The sequence below is a fragment of the Stomoxys calcitrans genome, chromosome 2, assembly GCF_963082655.1.
Source record: "Stomoxys calcitrans chromosome 2, idStoCalc2.1, whole genome shotgun sequence".
Taxonomy (NCBI): domain Eukaryota; kingdom Metazoa; phylum Arthropoda; class Insecta; order Diptera; family Muscidae; genus Stomoxys; species Stomoxys calcitrans.
This window is the reverse complement of record NC_081553.1, coordinates 167,541,409-167,561,790: the sequence shown is the minus strand read 5'-3', so window position 1 is coordinate 167,561,790 and position 20,382 is coordinate 167,541,409. Positions and strand designations below refer to the sequence as shown.

The 20,382-nt window shown below is 35.7% G+C and overlaps 1 protein-coding gene across 2 annotated transcripts in view; it reads right to left on the bottom strand.

Annotated features, from left to right (window-relative positions):
* The window catches only part of LOC106081399 (putative uncharacterized protein DDB_G0286901), a 317,325-nt gene extending 301,786 nt beyond the window's left edge, over positions 1-15,539 (bottom strand). For both annotated transcript variants that reach the window (XM_013243316.2, XM_059362412.1), the window contains exon 1: positions 13,901-15,539. The gene's annotated coding sequence lies outside the window, so the exon portion shown is untranslated. The remainder of the gene's footprint in view (positions 1-13,900) is intronic.
* Between the last annotated feature and the right edge of the window lie 4,843 nt (positions 15,540-20,382).

Below are 20,382 nucleotides of genomic sequence, written 5' to 3'. Positions count from 1 at the left end.
GGTCTTGGGCTCATAAAAACCGCATTTATTACCCGATTTCGCTGAAATTTGCACAGTGACCTATTTTAGTCTTTTTAACATCTGAGCCTTATATGGTTTAGATCAGTCTATATAGCTGTCATATAGACCAATATTCCATAGTACCTATTTGAACATTGAATTGTATTTATTAGACCAATGTTCGTGCCGGGATTGGTCCAAATCAATATAGCATCATAATGATGCATTTTTCAGCGGATTATGACTAAAGGTGGTTAACATATATACCCGAGGTGGTGGGTATCCAAAGTTCGGCCTGGCCGTACTTAATGTTTTTTTACTTGTTTAATTTAACAAGGATCTCCACTTGATATACGCTACAGGGGTCTGGTAAACGAATGCAAATTTGCCTATGAACATTCCATTAAGAAACAGGGGGAAAACGTTCCACATATCAATGAACGCAGTCCGATTCAAATCCAAGCTCAAAAATGATCAGTCCTAGTTCTTCTGAGTAAAGCCCATCTGGTCGTGTTGTCTAGCACCATTCATATAGAAGTTTAAGTTTCTTCTACCAACATGGAAATTGTAGATCCAATCGGTTGTAACGGGAATAGTGATGCACAAACAAGTCATTCTTTGGATCCTCCTGTGTATTGAACAATAGATGGACTTTTAAATCGCGAAAAACTAAAGCGTGTTCTACATCGTACTCAATAGTCGTTGGGTATGTAGAGCACCTTAATCAATTTGACAAAGGTGTTGATGAAGATACATGGCGTATTAGAAATCGCGATCCACCATGCCACTCAAAGTGTTATGAAAACCAGTAAGGAAGGGCAAAAGTCGGGCGGTGCCGACTGTATAATACCCTATACCTACCCTATAAGTGCAATGTGGGACCCATATCCAATTCTGAGCCAATTTTGATGGACCTCGGCGAGCAAATATGTTCAAACTGTAAAAACTACGGTTGACAAATGACAACATTATGGCAAATTACCCTAAATCTGACGAACGTATATATGGGAGCTATATGTAATTCTGAACCGATTCCGAGCAAACTTGTGGTAGTCGTCGAGGAAAGCGTTGTGCAAAATTTTGGCAAGATTGGTCAAATAAAGCGCTTGTAGTGGCTCTTGGGGTGAAAATTTGGCGATATACATATATGACAGCTATATCTAAATCTGGGCCGATTTCCATGAAATTCACCAGTAATATTGAGAGTCATAAGATAATCCTTTCTGCTAAATTTCGAGAGAATCGGATAACAAATTATCACTTTTTTGCAATATTTCTCAAAATCGGTCGAACATATATATGAGAGCTATATCTAAATCTGAACCGATTTCGAGCAAACTCCTCAGATACTGTGGCAGTCGTCGAGGTAAGCGTTTTGCAAAATTTTGGCAAGATTGGTCTATAAATGTGCTTACAGTGACTCTAGAAGTTAAAATCGGGCGATATATATATATATATATATATATATGAGAGCTATATCTAAATCTAAACCGATTTCCATGAAATTCACCAGTAATTTAGAGAGTCGTAAAAAATTCTTCCTGCCAAATTTCGAGAGATTCGGTTAACAAAAGGTCTCTAGGCCGAAAAACATGCCTATACCAAATTTGAAGACGATCGGATGAAAACTGCGACCTGTATTTGGTACACAAATTAACATGGGCAGACGGACAAACAGACGGACGGACAGACAGACAGATGCACATAGCTAAATCGAATCAGAAAGTGATTCTGAGTCGTTCGGTATGCTTATCAATGGACCTATCTCTCTTCCTTTTGGGTGTTACAAACAAATTCACTAAGTTATAATAGGGTGTAACCAGCACACACTTGCCTAACTTTTGCTAGTTCTTTGCAAAGCTATTCTTTAAATAGAAAGCATTGAATATGATCTCGAGCTAGAATTTGTTCGAAAAATCACGAAAGGATTTTAAACTTCAAAATCGTAGAGCCCAAACAAGTAAAAGCGTACTAAGTTCGGCCGGGCCGAATCTTATATACCCTCCACCGTGGATCGCATTTGTCGAGTTCTTTTCCAGGATTGTGCCTTCTAGAGGCTCAAGAAGTCAAGTCCCCAGTTCGGTTTATATGACAGCTATATCAGGTTATGAACCACGATATGAACCATACTTGGCACAGTTGTTGGATATCATAACAAAATACTTCGTGCAAAAATTCATTCAAATCGGATAAGAATTGCGACCTCTAGAGGCTCAAGAAGTCAACTCCCCAGATCGGTTCATATGACAGCTATATCAGGTTATGAACCACGATATGAACCATACTTGGCACAGTTGTTGGATATCATAACAAAATACTTCGTGCAAAAATTCATTCAAATCGGATAAGAATTGCGACCTCTAGAGGCTCAAGAAGTCAACTCCCCAGATCGGTTCATATGACAGCTATATCAGGTTATGAATCGATATGAACCATACTTGGCACAGTAATAATAACAAAATACTTCGTGCAAAATTTCAGTCAATTCGGATAAGAATTGCGACCTCTAGAGGCTCAAGAAGTCAAGACCCAAGATCGGTTTATATGGCAGCTATATCAGGTTATGGACCGATTTCAACCATACTTGGCAAAGTTCTTGGATATCATAACAAATCGTCGTGCAAAATTTCATTTCTATCGGATAAGAATTGCGCACTCTAGAGGCTCAAGAAGTCAAGACCCAAGATCGGTTTACATGGTAGCTATATCAAAACATGGACCGATATGGCCCATTTACAATCCCAACCGACCTACACAAATAAGAAGTATTTGTACGAAATTTCACGCGGCTAGCTTTACTCCTTCGGAAGTTAGCATGCTTCCGACAGACAGACAGACGGACGGACATGGCTAGATCGATATAAAATGTCACGACGATCAAGAATATATATACTTTATGGGGTCTCAGGCGAATATTTCGAATAGTTACAAACAGAATTATGAACTTAGTATACCCCCAGCCTATGGTGGAGGGCATAAAACTAACTACTGCCATATTATTTTAAAAATGTTGCATCTGAGCATGGCTTATATTTTTGTTTTATTCTGGATTTTTTTTAAGTTTTTTTTTTTTCAACGTTTTGGTATGCATTTGGTGCATATGTCACTATCATGGTATGTCCGTTAACAAATATCTTGATTTTTGATAGTTTGTTTTTGTGCGAGGTCTACTGCGCCACCGTCATACCATATCTGTATCTGTAGCGTCATGTTGCGCTATTATCTACAAGTTTAAACATTTGCGTAGCTGCTAAAAGCTGGAATATTTTCCTTTTTTTTTGCTATTTTACTATTTGCTCATGACTTAGTTGTTATGGTGGGGCAAAGAGTTTTTTTTTTTCTCTATATTTTGTTTTGTACAATTTATACTACTCTCCTGTGCTTGAATAGATATTAAGATGATATGGTATGGGTTGTTGTTGTTTTTGTACCAGTTCGGGTTCAACAACTTGCCGTTAATCAAAAACCAAATGTGTGTTAATTGTTAAATAGTACAATAGTATTGTCGGCCAAGAAACACATTTTCTAGATTAGAATTAGTTTGATCAATTTCTTCGCTTTCGATTGGCGCTGAGCTTATCATGAATTCACAAATGTTAAATTTCCCCACAATATGACCACTCAACTAAAAACGCACTGATTTCCATTGTTTCCCGATTTTAATGCACGTTTCGGTACATTAATAGCATTTTTTTTTTTTTTTTTTTTTTTGAGGGGATTCGTTTTTTATGATCATTTGCCTTTTTTATAACTCAAGATGATTAGACTTTGTGGTTGGCATTCATGAGTTCCTACTTTTTTGTGGCTTTTCGGCAATTTTATGTGTTTGGCAGCGATTGACGCTTAAAATCAATTTCAGTGATCAAAATATACTCTTACAAATTACCGATTGTCATTTTAAAATTAGATCATTTCCATTTCGTTAACCCTTTAAAGGGTTTGAATTGCCTCAAGCGTCCCCAAAACAAAATTTAAAAAGATTTTTAAAGTGCAGAATGGAAGACTACGAGTTGTTGTAAATTTTATCAGAAATTGACGTACGTTTTAAAAGTTTGTGTGCTCAAATGGCTTATTATTTAAGTGTGTGATTAAGCTTGTGCCCACCATATGGGGGGGTGGGGCAATATTAAAAAATTCCCATATTCCGATAAGGTTGACAATATATTTTTATACCCTCCACCATAGGAGGGAGAATATACTAATTTCGTCATTCCCTTTTTAACAACTTGAAATATACGTCTAAGACCCCATAAAGTATATATTCTTGACCGCCATGACATTTTAAGTCGTTTAGCCATGTCCGTCCGTCTGTCCGTCCGTCCGTGTCCGTGTATGAAGTGTTTAATTATGACTTTCAACAACTGTGATGAGTATGGTTGAAATCGGTTAATAACCTGATTTAGCTGCCATATAAACTGATCATGGGTCTTGACTTCTTCAGCCACTAAAGAGCGCAATTCTTATCCGATTTGACTGAAATTTAGCATGAAGTATTTAATTATGACTTCCAACAACTGTGTTAAGAATGGTTGAAATCGGTCCATAACCTGATATAGCTGCCATATAAACCGATCTTGGATCTTGACTTCTTGAGCCAAAAGAGGACGGAATACTCTTTCGATTTGGCTAAAATATTACGCATGGTGTTTTGGTATCACTGTAAGTTACTGTGCTATGTATGGTTTAAATCGGTTCATATTTTGATACAGCTGCCATATAAACCGATCTTGGGTTTTGACTTCTTGAGCCTCTAGAGGGCGCATTTCTTATCCGATTTGGCTGATATTTGGCATGAAGTATTTTATTATGACTTCCAACAACTGTGTTAAGTATGGTTGAAATCGGTCTATAACCTGATATAGCTGCCATATATACCGATGTTGGATCTTGACTTCTTGAGCCAATAGAGGGCGCATTTCTTATCCGATTTGGCTGATATTTTGCATGAAGTGTTCTGGTACCACATCTAACAACTATGCCAAGTATGGTTGAAATTGGTGTATAATCTGCTATAGCTGCGATACATACCGATCTAGCATCTTGACTTCTTGAGCCAGTAGAGGGCGCAATTCTTATCCGATTTGTCTAAAATTTAGCATGGAATATTTCGTTATGACTTCCAACAACTGCAATAAATATAGATCAAATCGGTCCATAACCTGATATAGTTGTTGTATAAACCGATCTTGGGTCTTGACTTCTTAAGCCTCTAGAGGACGCAATTCTTATCCGAATTTGCTGAATTTTTTTACAACGGCTTCTCCCTTGACCTTCAACATACGTGTCTAATTTGGTCTTAATCGATCTATGGCCTCATACAGCTCCCACTTAAACAGATCTCCCGATTATGCTTCTTGACCCCCTACAAAGCGCAATTCTTAACCAAATGGACTGAAATATAACCCAATGAGTTCTATGGTACGAAACGGACTATAACTTGATATATATCCAATAGCATAACAATTCTTATCCATTTTACTTTGTTTGCCTAAAAAGGCATACCATACGCAAAGAACTCGGCAAAAGCGATCTATGGTGGAGGGTATATAAGATTCAGCCTGGCCGAAATTAGCACGCTCTTACTTGTTAACAATTTAAATCGACAGTCACGGCGACTGTCGATTTAAACATTATGGATTAAAATTCTGATATATGTAGTTTCTAAACTAACCAATTCTGCGATACAAATTTTCAAGCCTTAAAAGCCTCAATTTTTGTGTGATTGTGCTACAATTTCTTTGTTCACACGATCTGGCTTCTATTAGGTATGTGGAACACACTCACACTACTAATCAGAGTCTTAATTAGTAGTGTGAGTGTGTTCCACATACCTAATAGAAGCCAGATCGTGTGAACAAAGAAATTGTAGCACAATCACACAAAAATTGAGGCTTTTAAGGCTTGAAAATTTGTATCGCAGAATTGGTTAGTTTAGAAACTACATATATCAGAATTTTAATCCATAATGTTTAAATCGACAGTCGCCGTGACTGTCGATTATATAGTTATACATATAGTTATACATAGGTCCCGTATAAACTGATATCGTGACTTGATTTTTGATTTCCTAGAGATTCCTCAAGTCATTCGTACCTTGTGGTCTAACAGGGTAGAATTTTAGACGAAGCCTTTCGAAAATGTTAAAAATCGGTTTAGATTTAGATATATAGCCCCTATATAAATGTATCTACCGATTTTCACTTCTACAGCCTTTACAAGCACATTAATCGGTAGATCTTCTCAAAATTTTGTACAAGCTTTTCGAAGAAATCGGTTGAAATTTGTATATAGCTCTTCGATGAAGCGATATTATGTTAAAATAGTTTTTCAGTTCTTACACTGAAAAAAAAATGTTGTGCTAATTTGAAAGCCAAAGATTAGCAAGCTTAAAGTTAGGAAGATAAATTTTTCAACTTTTTAAGGAAACATTTCCTTTGGTGAAAAAAATTTCATTCATATTAAGGATTTTATTTAAAATTGTAGCTTTGTGCATTGTTACTAAAAGCTTTGCGCCTTGTTACTAAAAAGAAATATATAAAATGAAGATCAAAATATCGTTGAAAGTTAGGGAATTGACCTTGGGAGAAGACGACCGTAAATAAGATTCAACTAGCGATGAAATAAAATAAGCATCAATCAGCGGATGGCCATGTCCATTAGTAACTAGCCAAAACAAAAAAATTTAATATAGCAACTTTATTTCAAAGTGTTGGTTCTTTGGCTCGTTTTCATTGCTAAAACCCTATGAGCAAGAAAAAATCTTAAATTTTGGGACATATTTTTTCAGTGTATATATAAAGGGAAAAATTCACGCTTTTGTCTGAACAATGTGCAAATTCAATTCAATTTCAACAGCTACACGTTTGGGCCATTATGTCAATTGGTTCTTTGTTTTCATTATTCAAAGTGGCCAATATTTCAGAATTATAAAAATTTCCTATTCATTAAAGCATCTAATTTAGCCCATATTCAATATTAAGAATTGAAAAATGATTCACATGGCATTACCTCGTATCTCGACAGAGTAACCTTTTCAAAAAGCGTTTCGCATAATAGGTGCGAATTAAGAAAATCAAAAACAAATATATTAATAAAGCAAATTCACGGCTGAAAGATTTATGTTGGAGACCAAAAAATCATCATTTGGTTTAGTTTCGCTTTTTTTTTTTGGATAGAAAAGGGTTAACAAACTGGCACATGCCTCCATAGCGAATCAAATTGATTGGCGCAAAAAAGACGTCATAAAATTAAAGCGGTTTTTTATGTGAAATTTTAAAACATTTTTTTTATAACGTTGTTTGTTTTCATTGACATTTATGTTACGGAGATTTCACCAAAGAAGAGGCTGAAGACCTATGTACCTCCATAGGTATGTACGTGTGTCTTAAAAATTCAGAATTTATTACAGACCATGGTGTTGAGAGTATATAAAAGGCTATTTAAATTGAAAACTGCAATAAAACGATTTATTAGCTTGAAGGCTTGATTGACATTTGTTATAGAAACTTGATCGTTTCCATCACCTTAATGGTTTCATAAAGGTATGTGTGTTACAAAATTTAGCTACAGGTTAGCCTACTCCATATGTTAATTTCTCTAATTCGATTTTATTGTTGACCAAATTAAATAAATACCTTTGCATCATGTAGATTGGCTAATACATTGGTTGGTATCTTTAGTTAAAAGCCCAAAAATAGGTAAGCCACAAATTTCTCTTAACCAAAAGAGTAAGTTTGTCAATCATTCACTTTAATTGTGATTTTCGAACTTCTAAAAGGTTCCACTGCGAAACAAACAACAACTTGGGAATACCATTATTGATCTTCATGACATTTAATGTTGATCTAGCCATGTCCATCCGTCTGTCCGTCCGTCCGTCTGTCTGTCGAAAGCACACTAACTTTCGAAGGAGTAAAGCTAGCCGCTTGAAATTTTGCACAAATACTTCTTAATAGTGTAGGTCGGTTGGGATTGTAAATGGGCCATATCGGTACATGTTTTGATATAGCTGCCATATAAACCGATCTTGAGTTTTGACTTCTTAAGTATCTAGAGTGCTCAATTTAGGTCCGATTTGACTGAAATTTTGCACGCGGTGTTTTGGTATCACTTCCAAAAACTGCGCTAAGTATGGTTCAAATCGATCCATGTTTTGATATAGCTGCCATATCGGTTTAATCTTGGGTCTTGGCTCCTTAAGCCTCTAGAGGGCGCAATTCTTGTCCGATTTGGCTGAAATTTGCAAGCGGTGTTTTGGTGTCACTTCCAATAACTGCGCTAAGTATGGTTTAAATCTGTTCATAACCTGATATAGCTACCATATAAACCGATCTGGGATCTTGACTTCTTGAGCCTCTAGAGGTCGCAATTATTATCCGATTTGCGTGAACTTTTGTGCGACGGATCCTCTCATGACCATCAACATACGTGTTTATTATGGTCTAAATCGGTCTATAGTCTGATACAGCTCCCATATAAATCTCTCTCTATTTTTCTTCTTGAGCCCCCAAAGGGCGCAATTCTTTTTCGAATTGGCTGACATTTTAGACGGGTCTCCAACATATAACATAATTGTGGTCCGAACCGGACCATATCTTGATATCGCTCTAATAGCAGAGCAAATCTTTTTTTATCCTTGCCTAAGAAGAGATCCCGGGAAAAGAACTCGACAAATGCGATCCATGGTGGAGGGTATATAAGATTCGGCCCACCCGAACTTAGCACGCTTTTACTTGTTTAGACTATGTGTGGATGGCCGCTCCATGTATTGTATTATACATCGGAAATGTATGTCATATACTTCGGAGTTTACGACAGGCCATCTCTGTCCACCACCATGAGATGGGGGTCATTCCGTTCGTAACAACGCGAAATATTGATCAGCGATCATATAATGTATATATATTCTTAATCGTCTTGGCATTCTGAGTCGATCTAATCATAACCGTCCGTCTGTCGAAATCATGATATCTTTGGAACAAATTAAGATACCTGGTTGAAATTTTGTTCATATATTCTTATCGATCGATATAGCACCCATATAAACCGATCCCCAGTTTTGATTTTTAGAAGCCATGGAGACATCAATTTCCATTCGATTTGGCTGAAGTTTGACACAAGGACTTGGGTTCTGACTTACAATAGGAGCTTCGAGTATGATCCAGATCGTTTTATAAACTGAAATAGCCCCCATACAAACCAATCCCCGGAAAAGGCTAAATAAAATGAATAGCCATCTTTCTTTGACAGCCCAATGTAAAACTTATGGCATTTAATGTGGGGTTGCAAGAAAAAGTTGTGCTGAAAATCTTCATGGCCAGAGGACTTGGTAAGCTTAATTTCCACATTTTCGGTAAGATAGGCCTCATCGTCCTTATATGTATAATAAGGAAGTTGTTGTATTGAATTCCAAAATGAGTTCATAGAATACAATATAAAAAAGAAGAAGTCTAATATTAAAAACTTGTTAGGCTACTTCCTATGCATACAAATCAGATAAACTTTGTTCTATCTAAAAATGTAATTTAAAAATTTTTCATAATTTATGGCAAACCAAAGGGAGCGGTCACATGGTCCATAAAACAAAACAATAGATTTTCAATGACTCAGTGAGAGAACATACTTTTGAAACTTTTCTTTTTGTAGGTATTTGGAAAAAAATTATTTATGGTTTGCAGTTTCTTTTATGTGACATTTGTGAGATTTCCGCAAAGTAATAAAATAAAATATTCCAATATTTACGTTTCCCCTCTATTGAAAGGGAATAACACAACATCTAACTGGCGGGACTATAAACAAGAATCGGATGCCGGCACTCTGCCTATGGTTATGCCAAAAATTATATACAATACCAACAAAAGTTATCATAAAAATGCCATTAAAAAAGTTATATCTTAAATAGATTAAAAAATATTAAAAATGTTCCATCTCTTCAATTTCTTCGTATCAAAAATTTAAAACAAGTCTTTTTGTCAAAAGGCGTGGTATGTACCTTGCAGACGATTCACTTCTAATCTCAATAAAATTTTATTACGAGGCTGTCTGCATTTGGCAAAAGCAATGAAAACTGCAGAAATCGAGAATGAAGGACATTAAAGAATGAAAGTCATTTGAATGAAAGTAACATAAAATTACTAACAAATAAATTAACCACTTAAACATTTCTAAAGGCTGTTCTAAGTAACAATCTTGAAGACGGTCATGAGAGCATTTTGTGCATTAAATTCATTCTATGAAAGAAAAAGTAAGGATTTAACGACTTATTTAAAAAGTTCGGCTATAAAAGATTAGAATGAAGTCAGGAGAACATAAATTTATTACAATATTATGCAAATCGGACGAAATGGTGTGAATAGTATGAGAACTACAATATCGTAATTTGAACCCATGTTCCCAACTTCGAAAGACTTCGACTTAGGCCCTAAAAGTCATTCATGCAAAATTTCAAGAAAATCCGATCAAACATGTGTTTTGTACTTTGAACAGATAGATGGGCGGACATGGCTTAATCGGATCAGGAAGTAGAATATGAACCGATGGGTACTTGAGGAGAAGGAGTTGATTAACCATGCATTCGACGAACGCACACATATACTTTATGTATATGAAGTTTGCTTCATACATGTTATATGTGTCTCCGAAAAATCGAACAACTTGTTCATGGGCTTTTTAAAGCGATCTGTTCACATCCGCTAAATCAAAGAACTTCTCAAAGTAATGAGAACCTTAAGTAGAACTCCTTCGGACCAGTGCCAATGCGGGACACACACAGAAGGTGTTCTATAGTCTCTTCTTCTTCGATGTCATCACAGCTTCTGCGAAAGTTGTTACTGGCAACCTTCAATCTGTCAGCATGTTTTCCGATTACACCTTGACCTGTCATGACGGACACATTGACTTAGACTTCTGTTCTAGCCAGTGACAGCAAAGAGATAGACCTCTTCAAGTCTAGATTAGGTCACATACTTTTGGAATGCTCACAGCCCCCTCTTTGGGACCATCTATCATTCGTTGTGCTTCGGGCCTGATCCTGAATAACTAGCTTACATGTCGCTAGAGGCATGCCCCCAGATTCCAGTTCCCCTAGAATGTGTTAGGTAGTTCCTAGTCTCACTAGATCGTCCGCATTACAATTCCCTGAGATATTATCTCTGTGGACCGGCATCCAGAACAGCTGAATTTTGAACCGTTGAGATATCTACGACAATCGAGAGTTAATAAGGGTACATTTTTAGCGGAATCCCCGGTGGTGGGTCCCAAAATTCAACCCGTCCAAACTTAGCACGCTTTTACTTGTTTGCCTCATCATCGGGTAATTAACCCCGAGAAACATTCAACGAAACTACGAGTTGCTTTTAATGCGTCGAATAAAACTTCGCACTGGAATTGTCTGAACCAGGGAGTAGAGCAGTTTTTACTCGACTTCGGGAAGATTGCTCGACACCGACTCCGACTCCAAGTACTTTATCATTTTAACAAAATTTAAAAAAAAATTAAAAATGTTAAAAAAAAATTGTTTTTATTTCCTAAGCCAATAAATAATAATTTTCTTCATAATTTATGACCATTTAGCGAAGAAACGTGGATTTTATTGACTTTGACATAAAACCGCGGACGCCACCGTAGCGCAGAGGTTAACATGTATGCCTATAACGCTGAACGCTTGGGTTCGAATCTTGGCGAGACCATCAGAAAAAATTTTCAGTGGTGGTTTTCCCCTCCTTTGCTGGCAACATATGTGAGGTATTATGCCATGTAAAAACTTCTCTCCAAAGAGGTGTCGCACTGCGGCACGCTGTTCGCACTCGGCAATAAAAGGAGATCCCTTATCAATGAGCTCTAACTTGAATCGGACAGCACTCATTGGTATGTAAGAGAAGTTTTCCACTGTAACTTATTGAAAAGTTTATAGGCAAAAAATATTTTAATTTGAGTTCAAATATGTAGGTTCCCTAATGGGAAGTGAGTGACTAAAACGTACATGGAAAACTTCTATTTAAGAATCTCTTGCATACTGAAACCACTAAAGAAGGGTAAAAGTCGGGCGGTACCAACTGTATAATACCCTACATATATCCTATAAGTACAATGTGGGAGCTATATCGAATACTGATCCAATTTTGATGAACTTCGGCGAATGTTTTCAGATGGGTTATTAAACAATCTGTATCACATTTCTAGCAAATATGTTCAATCTGTAATAACTAAGGATGACAAATTATAACGTTATTGCAATTTAACCAAAATCTGACTAACAAATACATATATCTAAATCTGAACCGATTTCGAGCAAACTTCTTAGATATTGTAGCTGTCGTCGAAAGAAAAGTTGTGCAAAATTTTGTCAAGATTGGTCAATAAATGCGCTTGCAGTGGCTCCAGAAGTTAAAATTGGACGGTACATATATATGAGAGCTACATCTAAATCTGAACCGATTTCCATGAAATTCGCTAGTAATGTCGAGAGTCAAGAGAAAATTCTTCTTGCCAAATTTCGAGGGAATCGGTCAACAAATGACAATTTTTTTGCTGTATTTCTGCAAATCGGACGAATATATATTTGGGAGCTATATCCAAATCTGAGCCGATTATTTATAATTTCAATAGGCTTTGTCTCTAGGCCGAAAAACATGCCTGTACCAAATTTTAAGACGATCGTATGAAAACTGCGACCTTTAGTTTGTACACAAATTAACATGGACAGGCGGACGGACAGACACTCCTAGAGCCATTGCAAGCGCATTTAGTGACCAATCTTCCCAACATTTTGTACAACGCCTTGCTCGACGACTCCCACATTATCTGAGAAATGTGCTCGAAATCGAAAGGAGCTATATCAGATTTAGATATAGCTCCCATATATATGTTCGTCAGATTTTGGGCAATTTGCAATAATGTTGTCATTTGTCAACCGTAGTTATTACAGTTTGAACATATTTGCTCGCCGAGGTCCATCAAAATTGGGTTAGAATTGGATATAGCTCGCACATTGTACCTATAGGGTAGGTGTAGAGTATTATACAGTGGGCACCGCCCGACTTTTGCCCTTCCTTACTGGTTTTTTTTTCTAATTTTTTATAACCGAGTCCGAATGGTATACCGCTGAAGGGCTCAAAAATGTCACTAGCAGTGCTGTCAATCTATTCTCCTGTTATTTCTTGAAAATAAAATTTTGGCTTAAAAAACTTTTAGCATGTAAAATTTGTCTCTTTTTCGCATTGAAGTAAGAAATTTACATTGATTTGCTAAAATTTTACACACAAAACCAATTCGACTATGCGATGACCATAGTCAAAAACTAAAAAGAATTTCCTTTAATTTGACAATATTTTTAAATTGAATAAAATGATCAAGGATTCATTTCATATGCAAAATTGCGTTTATTACAAAGTTTACAAATATTGGGTTGCCCAAAAAGTAATTGCGGATTTTTTAAAAGAAAGTAAATGCATTTTTAATAAAACTTAGAATGAACTTTAATCAAATATACTTTTTTACACTTTTTTTCTAAAGCAAGCTAAAAGTAACAGCTGATAACTGACAGAAGAAAGAATGTAATTACAGAGTCACAAGCTGTGAAAAAATTTGTCAACGCCGACTATATGAAAAATCCTCAATTACTTTTTGGGCAACCCAATACTTTCAATTTAAGTTTCACAAAAATGCACTCTTGTTAGATTAAACAGAAAAATCACAGTTAAAACTTGGTTTCGCATTGTTTTATAATTTTAATAATTCTTTTCTTGGTAATTTGATTTTCCCAGTTTTTTTATAAAACACTTGACATTTCATCGATAAACACAACAACCATAAATTATTTTGTTCCAATTTTTAAGAACTTTGAACAGGCCTACGTAATAGGTAGGTTATCTAAAAAAAAATCATATACATTTTTAGTTACCTTTATATTTAGTTAGTTTAAGGCTCCTTTGTTTAAACTTCCACGTTTATTTGTAAAAAAAAAATTTCAGCATTTATGGGTTATGGTTTCATTGAGAGAGAAAACGGGACACTTTATTCGATTTGAAGAAATTTACACAGAATTTCAAAAAATTTTTTTCTTTCTTTTAATTGCTAAATTTTTGGGGGAAAACATTTCACTTTTCATTTGCACTTTATTTAACATATTCTTAATTGTGTGGGGGGGGGGGCGTAAAATGAATAACTTTATTTGGCAGAAGATTATTTTATTCAAAACAAATCATTTTTCAAAATTTCACTTTTCATTATTTGTAACCATTAGTTGAAGATAGGTATTCGATTCGATTTTTGTTATTATTTTAAAATTTTTAACCAAAAAAATATGTAGCGATTTTGTATTTTTTCGTTTTTTTGCAATTTAAAATCTTATACAAAATAACCGGAAAATTTTGTTTTGGGTTTACAGTCCGCTCTTATCTTAGCGGCTTTTGGTCGTGTTAGATCGTGTAATCGGTTACTAATTTAAGCCGCCGTCAGTGATTTTGGGGCCGCTCACATTAAACGAACACAAAATTTTGCACTAATCGCGGAGAGCAGCTGCGCTTGGACGACAGATGACAGCTCCAAGATAGCAGAGCTGAAATTTGGCGAATATTTGAAAATCATTAAACTTTTCGCCTGCTGAAACTATTCACTTTGCTTGCTTCTTCTTTTTTTCTGCACTATATTTATTTTTTTGTGTTGTACTTCTTCACCATCGGCAATTAGCTTCGTTTCGTAACGAGAAGTTTGCAGCCGCACGTTGAGGCACACATTCGCTCACTGAATTTGAAAATTTGGCCGATAATATTTTGACATCAGCGTCAGTAGTCGCTTTGCGCTCAGTAGTTTCTCTGAATCGCCCATTATTCGGGTCTTTGGCGAAATATGGTACTACTCTAGTTTTGCTCTTTAATTTGTGTTTTCGTTTTTTTTTTTATTTATTTTTCAATTTGGATTTTTTCGTTTCACGTTAGGATGGATGGCACAACATGTTTTTAGCTTAATTTGTTGGTGGTTTTGGTGTTTGTTTTTGGCGATTTGCGCTGCTTTTTCATTACGCCTAACTCATATCGCGAAGAGAGAGATCTTTGGCTTCTGCTGGCTTTGCAAATCTGCGGTCTTTGGTCTTAGCATAATTTTCCCCCAAAGAGATCATTCACACAGGACCAATACACGCACTCACACACACACACACACGCACGCACGTTGAGATAAACGCAAAATTTCCACAACAAATTATGAATTTCGGCATAAGCATAATCATAATCATCACCCACGTTTGTTGTATTTCTTCTTGTTTCTTTAATAAAAAAATATTTTCAAGTGACAATAATTCGCTAGAAACCTTTGACTAAACTTGGTTTCTTGGCTGCTTGTTTAAAATCTTTTTTTAGTTTTTCTTACGAGCACATTATCACCTTTTCGCCAATAAATGTAAAAAATTTAAATATTCTCAAGTGTAACGTATTTTTTGAATTTGCGGTTCATACAAAATGAGACTGCCTATAAGGTTGTATGTATTTGTTTTGTTGGGCTTATCAACCGCGTTTCTCTGTGATACTCCCAAATTCTTCCGTATCTAAATGCACACTGAAAATAACCATCGCTCGCAGTTCAGTTCATAGTGGCGCTCGGCTTCTGCGACTTCGTGGTGTGTTCAAACAAAACACAACATCGACAAGAGCGCAACAAATTTCAAACGACCAAGAAAAACCAAACTAAACACACACGAACATCACATTACAACGATGATGGTCGCACGATGCGGTGCGATACTATGCGTTGTAGCATTCGGTGGGTGCTGAGCTGACAGCAGCGATTGTTTTACACAATACGCAGCAATGGTGGGGTATTTTTAAAAAATTCAAATGAATTTTTTTTAAAAGAAAGCTTTTCATAAAAATGGAATTAAGCTGGACTTGTAAAAAGAAATAAACAAATGAATACCATACTTTTCGAAGTCAGACGTTTGAATTGAAATACAATTTTTAAAAAATTCCACAGGCAATGCATTTCTTTCAAATTTGTAGGAAGAATGTTAACTACCATAACGGGGTTCCTTCAATAGGAGTTGATTAAAAATAAGACGCCTTATAAGGCAGTGTTGGTTTGAAGGTAAGTACTGCAGAGATTTTTGCAATTGTATCCCGAATTCTTGCAGGCATTTCTTTTAAATCGAATAATAACATTTTTAGTCTTTGAACTTAAAATAGGTTTATTCGACAGTTCTAAACCAAATCTACATTAAGTTTTGTGAGTACCAGTTTTAAACTTTTTCATTGTTAAATGGAATCTGAAGTTGGAAAAAAGACTAATCACAATGAAAATCTGATTGAAATGAAGAAATAAGATAGGAAATCCTATTGGAAGTTGGGTTTAAGCCGAAATTCCTATAATTCGCATTCGATAACGTATTCGTGTTTGCTTCGAACAAATTGTCGATACGAAAATATATTTGGATCACGGCATTCGATCGAAATTTGCTACCCATTTATCCAAAACAAGTAAAAGCGTTCTAAGTTCGGCCGGGCCGAATCTTATAAACACTCCACCATGGATCGCATTTGTCGAGTTCTTTGCGCGGTATCTCTTTTTAGGCAAACAAAGAATATTGAATATAAACTGTTATGCTATTGGAGTTATACCAGGTTATAGTCCGATTCGGACCATAAATGAATAGAATTGAACATTGAAGAAGTCATTGTGTTTTGTGTATTTCAGTCCATTCGGAGAAGAATTGCGCTTTGTAGGGGCTCAAAAAGCAAAATCGGGAGATCGGTTTATATGGGAGCTGTATCAAGCTATAGATCGATTCAGATCATATTAGACACGAATGTTAAAGGTCATGAGAGATGCCGTTGTACAAAATTTCTGCCAAATCGGATGAGAATTGCGTCCTCTAGGGGCTCAAGAAGCCAAGATCCCAGATCGGTTTAGATGGCAGCTATATCAAAACATAGACCGATTTGGCCCATTTACAATCCCAACCGACCTACACTAATAAAAAGTATTTGTGCAAAATTTCAAGCGCCTAGCTTTACTCCTTCGGAAGTTAGCGTGCTTTCGACAGACAGACGAACGGACATGTCTAGATCGACTTAAAATGACATGACGATCAAGAATATATGTCAGCCGCATATTTCGAGGTGTTACAAACAGAATGACAAAATTAGTATACCCCCATCCTTTGGTGCAGGGTATAAAAATATAGAAAATGGCTACCAAGTTGGAAGTGGTGAAATAGTGGTAGCAGTATAATGGCTTCCAAAAAGAATCTAAAGCATCGATTTAAAATGACTACGGCAAGGTTTCATATATTTATCTTCTTCCAAGCTATATATACTGCCACCGAGACCATGAAGTAAGGAATAAAACTTCCACTGTCTCTATGTCACCTTCGTATGAGCGCAGTTTCTTATTACTTTTGGTGATTTTTCATTACGTTGACCAGAATAGATGGTTATTTAATTCATGTTAAATTTTTCAAAAATAGTTCATAAATCAATTCCAAAGAAACCCTTCTCGATGACAACAGAGCAATCGAATATTATTTCGAAGAAACGAAACTCGATATCGAATCTCGTGATTCGAAAAATTTACAATTCGATTGCAAAATCTCGAAATCGATTGGCGTGATTAGGGCCCTGGTGTCATTCGTTCATGAAACCTGCTTCCTAACTCGAGCTAGAATTTTTCTAACTTAGCTATGTTTAGAGCGCACAAGAAGCCGATTACTGGCTTAGGTGTATGTCCATAGTGGCATGGGGTGGATTAATATCTGCACCCTCTTTTCAACCTAACCTAACTATGTTCTTAGGTATCGTTCAATTATTTTAGGTGTTATTTTTATACCCTACACCACTACTGTGGAATATGGTATTATAGATTTGTGCATTTGTTTGCAACGCTAGAAGGAGAAGAGCTATACCCATTGCTAAGTATACCGATCGACTCAGAATGACATTCTGATTCGATTTAGCCATGTTCGTCTGTCCATCTGTGAGTCTATGTTTTCTTGTAATCAAAGTGGAGGTCGTATTTGTTGTCCGATTGCCACAAAATTTTGCACATGTCACTTTTTAGGCACAAGGACAACGCCATTGATTTTGAAAAAAATCGGTTCAGATTTAGATATAGCTCGCATATATATTTTTCTTCCGATATGGCTTTTTAAGGCCGTAGAAGCCTCAATTTTCGTCCGATCTTTACAAAATTTGACATGGGATGTTTTATTTGACGTCTCCATATGTGTGAAAAATTTCATAAAAATCGGATCAGATTTAAATGTAGCTCCCATATACATCTTTCATCCGCTATGGACTTTTAAGGCTGTAGAAGCCACAGCTTCAGTCCGATCTTTAAAACATTTTACGCGAAGTGTTTTATCGTCGTCCTAATATGTATGGAAAATTTCATAAAAATCGGTCCAGATTAGATATAGCTCCGGCCTTTAGATATATAGGCCGTTTAAGGCTGTAGAAGCCATAATTTTTTACCGATCTTTACAAAGTTTGGCATGGGGTGTTATATTTGACGTCTTCATATGTGTGCAAAATTTCATAAAAATCGGTCCTGATTTAGATATAGCTCCCATATATATGTATCGCCCGATTTGCACTTAAATGGCCGTAGAAGATACAATTTTCAACCGATCTGCTCAAAATGTGATACGGACTGTTTTGTTACTGACCTTAACATATCTGGAAAAGTTCATCAAAATCGGTTCAGATTTAGATATAGCTCCCATATATATCTTTCATCCGATTTGAGCTCTTAATGCTGTAGAAGCCACAATTTTTTTCCGATCTTAATAAAATTTTGCATGAAGTGTTTTATTTGACGTCTTCATATGTGTATCGGTCTTGATTTAGATATAGCTCCAATGTATATCGTTCATCCGATATGGCCTTTTAAGACTGTAGAATCCACAATTTACTTCCGATTTTGCATGAGACGTTTAAATTGACGTTCCAATACATGCGCGAAATTTCATTAAAATCAGTCCTAATTTAGATATAGCTCCAATGTGTATATTTCATTCGATATGGACTTTTAAGGCAGTAAAATCCACAATTTTGGTCACATCTCTACAATGTTCTATTTCATGTCCCAGAATGTGTCATTAAAATTGGCACAGGTTTCGATACAACTCCCATATAATCTTTTATCCGATATGGCCTTTAAAAGATAAAATCTTACAAGGTTCTAAACATTGTAAAACATTTTGCAATTTGTAATAAATAAATTTAAAAAAAAAAACAACTCCTCTATAAGAAACTATTAAAATATTGCAATGAAACTCATATTTGTAGAATTTCTTAATTATATTATAAGGAAAAAAGAAAAACATTAAAATATATAGATATACTAAAAACAAGAATAGTTTGAAAATATTTTTTAAAATACTGTTTTGGCACAGATTTGTAGCAAATTTTTTGTAGGTTGCTAAATCAATATATGATTCTATAAACACATTAATATAGCTAGCTTATTTTAACTCTTTGCATTTGTATATGTTTTAGATTTTTTTTTTTTTCATCATTCAAAATAAACCCATAATAAAAATTTTCAGAACTTTAAAAAAAATATTTGCGTAATATTTAGATTTTTTCGAAATATTTAATTTTGGTCTACACAACTACATCACTGCTTGGCATAGCCGCTTCCCGCCAACGATGTTTCGCGGTGAGTGAAACCCGGTGAATGTAACAAAGCATTCAAAAACATTTGATGGAAGCTGAACCAATACAAAATAATGCAATCGAACATGTATTACATACAGACTTCATACATGCTCGATTTGTTCTATTGGTTTGCAAACACAATTGGTAATAGCCTACATAAGGCGTGTTTTATAACTACCACCATATGATGAGGGGTCTATTTATTTTGTCATGATGTGTGTAATACAACAAAATAAACATTTTTGATCCTACAAAGTTTATACTGCGGTGGAAAAAATAATTGAGGCGGCCGTTTTTAACAATAATAAGTAAAAGCGTGCTGAGTTTGACCGGGCCGAATCTTGGGAACCCACCACCATGGATTCTGCTAAAAATTTATATAAAATAAACGCACGGCTCTTAAAGCCATCACACCTAATATGGTTGAAAAGTCGTTTAACCAAAGACGCAACGCGTCCCATAGTGATTGGTGTATGTTGCTATCTTTGGCTTTTCTCTTTCATTTGCAATCTCCGATCATTGAGCTCGTCTCGAAAGAGAAACAAACTAAAATAAATTTAGTTGAAGGGCATAATTTTATTCTACATATCAAACTTCTGTCAAACCAGCAAAAATTAAAGCATCTAGGAACCGAACAAGCATGACCGAGATACTGGTTTATATGGCAGCTATATCTGGTTGTAGGCTGATTTGGACCATACTTGGCACAGTTGTTGGAAGTCGTAATAGAACACTG